The sequence below is a fragment of the Eubalaena glacialis genome, chromosome 1 (genome assembly GCF_028564815.1).
Source record: "Eubalaena glacialis isolate mEubGla1 chromosome 1, mEubGla1.1.hap2.+ XY, whole genome shotgun sequence".
Lineage (NCBI taxonomy): Eukaryota > Metazoa > Chordata > Mammalia > Artiodactyla > Balaenidae > Eubalaena > Eubalaena glacialis.
The window spans coordinates 193602866-193610259 of record NC_083716.1 but is presented as its reverse complement, the minus strand read 5'-3'; positions in this window follow the sequence as shown (position 1 = coordinate 193610259).

Genomic DNA, 7394 nt, shown 5'->3' with positions numbered 1-7394 from the left:
TTTTTATCACAAAATTGAAAAAGTCAAAGGTATCTGACTGCATTATGGTTGGATTCAGGGCCTCACATTGTCATCAAAATTCAGTCTATCTTCACCTCTGATTCTGCTGCCCAACATTTTTTGCCTTTATTTTCTAATCTCACAGGACTTCAAGATGACTTCCAGAATTTAAGTCCCACATCCTCTCAGAGTAAAGTTTTCTAGAAAAGTTTGTACTCTCTTATCTCAAAGAATTGAAATAAAGTCCTGACCTCAGGCATGATCCATGAAAGAAATAATTGATAAGCTAGATTTCATTAAAATTAAAAGCTTCTGCTCTGCAAAAGAAAATATCAAGAGCTTAGAAGGCAAGCTACAGACTGGGAGAAAATATTTGCAAAACATACAATGGATAAAGGACTGTTATCCAAAATATACAAAGAACTCTTAAATCTCAACAATAAGAAAACAAATAACCCTATTAAAAATGGGTCAAAGACCTTAACGGACACCTCAAAGAAGATATACAGACGGCAAACAAGTTTATGAAAAGATGCTCCACGTCATATGTCACCATGGAAATGCAAATTAAAACAACAGTGAGCTACACACGTATTAGGATGGTTGAATAAGGTACACTGACACCACCAACAGCTGGAAAAGATGTGGTAAAGCAAGAGCAACTCATTCATTGCTGGTAGGAATGCAAAACAGTATAGCTACTTTGAAAGACAGTATGGCAATTTCTTACAAAACTAAACATACTCTTACTATACCATCCAGGAATCGTGCTCCTTGGTGTTCCCAAAGGAGTTGAAAATGTATGTTCACATAAGAACTTGCACACAGATATTTATAGCAATTTTATTCATGATTGCCAAAACTTGGCAGCAACTAAGATGTGCTTCAGTAGATGAATGGATAAACTGTTACATCTAGCCAATGTGATATTATTCAGCACGAAAAAGAAATGAACTATTAAGCCATGGAAAGACATGGAGGAATCTTAATGCATATTACTAAGTGAAAAAAGCCAATCTGAAAAAGCTACATATTGTATGATTCCAAATATATGGCATTTGCCTAGAACAGGCAAAACTATGGAGACAGTAAAAATATCAGTGGTTACCAGGGGTTGGGGGCATGGGGGAGGAAGAGATGAATAGACAGAGCACAGTCTACTTGGGGGGCAGTGAAAATACTCTGTATGATACCATAATGATGGATACATGTCATTATATATTGTCCAAACCCATAGAATGTGCAACAGCAAGAGTGAACCATAATGTAAACTATGGACCTTGGGTGATCATGTGTCAATGTAGGTTCATCAACTGTAACTAATGTAACATTCTGGTCAGGGATAATGATAATGGGAGAGGCTATGCATGTGTTATGGTAGAGGAGATATGGGAAAACTCTGTACCTTTCCTTCAATTTTGCTGTGAATCTAAAACTGCTATAATAATAATAATAGTAGTAGTAGCAGTAATAATAATAATAAAATCTTAACTTAAAAACAAAAACAAATCCTGGCCTCCCTCTCTTTGACCCAAATGTCTTATGGCCAGCCTTGAGCCAAATGCCATGTTTAGAGAAATGTAACTTTCTGACTGACCAGGTTTGATTCACAAATTTACTCCCAGATATCTGGTTGGTATCAGCACTATCTGAAATATGTGATCTGACTGGCAGGGCTGGGAGTAGAGTGAGACACTTGCCTCAGGCACAAAATTTGAAGGGACATAAACAAACTGAGTAACCAAGATAAATATATTGTAATGGAGTATTTTTTTAAATCAAAAATAAAGCAAATATCCATGATGAAAATATAAAATTTTTTTAAAGACAGGGTCAGTAACTGAGCCATATTGTTATTTGAGGCAAAAGGAAAAACCAATAATACTGATGATTTACAAGAAATATAAAGATGGTTCAAATGCGATTGCTGTTTAATGTAATGAAAAAATATTAACAAAAAGTATAAGCCAAATTATCATTTTCAATAGATAAAGAAAAATCATTTGATTAAATTTGATACTTGTTTTATGATTAAAAAATTTAGCAAATTAAGGAGAAGAGACCTTCCTTAATCTGGTAAAGGATATCTACCAAATAACATATAATACTTCGGGGTAAAATTTTAGAAACATATTCGTTAAACTCAGGAACAGGAGCAAGATGCTCTCTATTACCATTGCTATTAGCATATCCAGGCTGTCTTAGTTTTACAGTCAAAGCAAAAAGACAAGAAACAGAAATTAGGTATAAATATTACCATGATATTACAGTTATTTGCATATAATATGCTTGTCATAATTGAAAATCCAAGAGAATCTAAAACAACAGAACACTGGAGTTCAGCAAGATTACTTTACACAATTTTAACATATGAAATCGATAGTATTTCTGTAGGCTAAACAGGAAAGTAGCAATAAAATTAAAAATAAATTTAAAAAAAGAAAAACAGAAAATACATACTAGTGACAATAGGAAAAAACCCTAATATACTTAACAGTAAATCCCACAAAAGATATGTAAATGACTTTTAGAGAAAAACCCCACAGAAAAATTCAATATGTTATTGAGGGACATAAAAAAAGCTAAATACCTTTCCATTTATTGTAACCCTTATAATTAGTATTTGCAGAGAAAGAACAGAATAATAACACTAGATTATGAAGAAAAAACACTAAAATACAATAAACATTTTTAAAATTAAGAAATTGGAGAGAAAAGTGATGAAAATATCTAAGCTATAGAAGGAAAAAGCCATAGAAAAGGAAAATGGGATAGAAAAAAAGAGTAAGAAAATTAGGAATTCAATTCAAGAGCCCAACCTTGTTGTAACAGAAGTTCTACAAAAATAGAAGAGATAAAATTGATGGGAAGGAAATTTTATAGAACTAATAACATGTTTCCTTTATTGAAATGGGATATTGTATTCAACAAAGGAAAACCTACCCAGCACACTCCCTACACACACACACACACACACACACATACGAAATTTCAAACACTACAGATGAAGAGAAAATTCTAAAGAACAGGGGAAAATGTGGAGGAATAGGTCACATACAGAGAAGCAGAAATAAAAAAAGGAATTGTGCATCTCAACAGCAAGAATGGAAGGAAGCCAGAATAAATTCGGATGTGGAAGTCTGAGGGATGAGGAATAGCTGTTTACTTGTTATACACATTTAGTACTAATTGATCTTTCAGTTATGTGCCTGGAGTGCTTAGCTGAAAAACAGATGTTAACTAAAATAAATGTAAAGTTGTTTAAGGCTTTCACTTTCCATCAGAGGCTGTGGGGAAGAGTTCTGAAGTGTGAACTAAGAGATATTGTTTATTATAAAAATACTGACACTACCTGGTGGATGAATTTGTTTGTCATTTAATTTGTTTACCCCACATTTACTCATATTTAGAAATAGTGTTTTGGACTTGACTACTTATAAAAATTCTTCCAGTTTGGCACTTTAGAATTTTATAAAAATGTTCTCTATTTTAAAGCCTCCAACACCAATACATGGTAAGCCAAAACAAATGTGAAGATGTTCTGTGACTAAAAAACAAAAGTCAACACTGGCCAGGCTCTTCTGTTGGTAATAACCACATTCCATGTAGATTAAGGAAGTCATTTTCAGTGGTTGCTATATTCCTCCAAAACTAGCCTATGTGGATGCAGCTTGCCTTATCTAAACTGACTACACCTGCAATAGATTTCCTTTTTCAGTGCCTGATTAGTCCATAAACAACAGAAGTTTTTTATGACAAGCTTCCAAGTTACTTCTTTACAGGCGGGCCCACTCACTTTGGAAGATTCTGAATGCCTTAACATTTGGCTTTTGCTTATGATAAAGTATTTAATCTCTTTTTTAAAAATATTTATTTATTTATTATTTTTGGCTGTGTTGGGTCTTCGTTTCTGTGCGAGGGCTTTCTCTAGTTGCAGCAAGCGGGGGCCACTCTTCATCGCGGTGCACGGGCCTCTCACTATCGCGGCCTCTCTTGTTGCGGAGCACAGGCTCCAGACGCGCAGGCTCAGTAGTTGTGGCTCACAGGCCTAGTCGCTCCGCGGCATGTGGGATCTTCCCAGACCAGGGCTCGAACCCATGTCCCCTGCATTGGCAGGCAGATTCTCAACCACTGCGCCACCAGGGAAGCCCCTTAATCTCTTTTTGTAATAATTCTTAAAAGAGCTAGCAAAATTTAGTGAAGCGTAAATTATTTCAAGTACTAAAATATTTTATTTCAATCTACAATTTATTCTAACTAATAAGTTTTAAGCAAATTCAATTGAACCAAAATTAAGCCATTTCTGTCAACACTACTGATAATTTGCTCTTCTTCATCTATCATGAGATAATATCAGCGAAGTCAGTTATGAACCTGAGTGCCTTTGGGGTTTTAATCCATATTTAATCTGTATTTTCATAAAGGGTGTAATTCCAATTTACTGACCTCTCTTTCTTAAGCTGCAGGCGCTCTCAAGTTAGAAGTCAGAGGAAACTATTTAATACTTCCTTCTTAGTCAATTTTTGGAATCAGAAAGCAAGAATTTTGACCTTCAAAACTCAATTTTTTTTTAATGTATCCCCCATTTTCGACAGAATGTTCTACAAAATTTGTAAATCACTCTAGGGAGATTTCCAGAGTTTCAAAATGCAAACAGCTGTGAGCTACCTAAACGATCCATCTTGCCAAGAAGTTTCTACTCCAGAGATGAAGAAATAAACAATTACCATTTTTTTTACTCAAAATATCTGCCACTGTTCAATGAGAAAGTTTGTGGAATTATAAAGCTAAGTATACGTTAGGAAAAATTTTATTCAACCTTTTGCATATTCTCTTTATTTTTCTCCTTCACAAGCTACACACACATACATACCATCATTTAATTGGGAAGAAAATCTTTAAAATCCAGTAAATCCCACAGTTTCTCTTTATCTACTGGCTGCCAGTAAACTGTCAGACACAAATGAAGAATATTTTAAGTATTGTAGAAGAAAAACATAAAACACCAAATCAAATGCAATAATAAACAGCATAGGATTTGGATTCAAATCAATTTGGATTTGTACTCAATAAGCCTGACTCCCTCTTCTTTGCCTGTGAAATGATTATGAGGGTAAATGAGAGCACACATGGAAAGTATTTAGCATAGTGTTTGCTGCATCGTAAGCATCCAATAAGATGATAGCTATTGATATTAAAATGTGTTGAATATTTATTATTTCCCAAAGTTTTAAAATATAGTTTGGGCTGTAACAATTATTCAAATAAATTAGGCAATTAAAAGTTAGAGTAGGAAATTTTAGGTAAATTTTGTTTGCTAAAGTAACAATTTCATAAAATGAGAAATGAGATTAAGTGGTTTTACTGTTAACAAGATTAATGGAGAAAAATGTAAAAATTTTATTCTTAGAATTTTAGAAATTTTTAATAATTTGTTTTTGAGATAATTGCCTAAGAGGTGCTAATAAAATTTTTAATATGGAACATGGGTAAAAGGGGTAAAAAGCAGTGAATGTTTTTATTTTTATAATGAACCTATGTAAAACTCATATTAAAATATTTAAATATATCTTATGTTTCTAAGAAATTTTAAGTTTAAAAAATGATCACCATTATTGTGTCATCCTTCCAAATATTCAGAAACTTATACTATTATTCATATATGAATAGTATTGGAAATGTGTGCTTTGGATAGAAACCAGATTATAAATATATTTGAATAGAAAAATAGCCAAGCTAGTAGTGATGCTTTTTTTTTTTAAACATCTTTATTGGAGTATAATTGCTTTACAATGGTGTGTTACTTTCTGCTGTATCACAAAGTGAATCAGCTATACGTATACATATATCCCCATATCTCCTCCCTCTTGCATTTTCCTCTCACCCTCCTTATCCCACCCCTCTAGGTGGTCACAAAGCACCGAGCTGATCTCCCTGTGCTATGCAGCTGCTTCCCACTAGCTATCTTACATTTGATAGTGTATATATGCCCATGCCACTCTCTCACTTCGTCCCAGCTTACCCTTCCCCCTCCCCGTGTCCTCAAGTCCATTCTCTACATCTGCGTCTGGTGATGCTTTAATGCAAACTTTCTGAACGCTGTTCTGTGTTTTCCTATATTGCTAGTACTCATTATTTTCTTTTTCTCAGTGCAGAATCATCTAACTGAAACTCCAGTAGCTAATATCATTTGAATTATATTCCATACAGTTTTCTCCCCAAAATATCTGTAGTTTGCCAGATTAAATATTTTACTCATAATGTTGCAAAGAAGGAGGACTGGTTTGAAAACTAAGCAACTTAAGTTTCAAGTTCCAGTTCTACCAATTTATCCAGTTGTGTAAACTTACTAAGATTCTATTTCCTCACCTGAAAAGTGAAAATAAAATCTTATTCAGAGTTAAAGAAAATGTCTAAAGCATATAGCATATTTCTGGAAAAATGCCAGTCATCAACAATGCTACTCTTCTTCCTCAACTTCCCCTAAAACAGAGCAGAGACCACAGAAGCACTGCTAGATATTAAGTACTTAAAGATACACTAATTAATACAACTCAAAGTTGAATCTATTTTTTATGCATCCTTACAATTAATCCAAAAAAAGAGGGTCCTCCAACCATAGTATTTTTTTTTCTGAATCGTCACAAATACCATGAGAAATGCATTTTAAGGATACCATATATAAGGGACCATGGTTAACACTGCAGACATTAACTTCCAAATAACTTTGCAGAAAGACATAGAAACATTTCCCAGGGAAAGTTTTTGTACTTGCTTACTCACGCCACCCCCACCACCCCAGTCCCACCCAGCCTCACAGAATAAAGCATAAAACTTGATTTGGAGTGCATGACCATTGCAAATAGATTAAAACACAAATTCCTTATCACAACCTACATGGCCCTACTTACTATGTCCTGATATACTCACGTGGAACTCTCTTCTTGCTCACTGATCTCCAGACTCTAGGAACAATCGAGGTGCAGCACTTGAACAGGTTTTGCTTACTTGCACTAGTATTCCTAGTCAACTTTGTTTTGGTTTACCACCCGTATTGAGCTGGTGCGCTCATCTCCCTGTTGCTGGGAGAACTGGCTGCTAATAGCTCTCAGCTGCATCCTTCTGCAAATTGTCCTCAGCTGAGAGTAGTTACTTTCCCTAGAAGTCAGGTTTCCCTCTCCCAGAGCGCTTCACACAAGGACTGGCTAAGAAGAAGCTATGAAAGACAGACTCCTGTGCAACAAGGGAGGACAAATCTGACAGGCAATTTATAGTCCAGAGCCCTAGCCTTATGCATTCGGCCAAATCCAGATTTTACCTGAGACCACATGCTTGCTCACCTCATTCTTCTTCCAGCCCTGCTTCATTCCGTCCCTTAATGCTTTTTCCTAAAG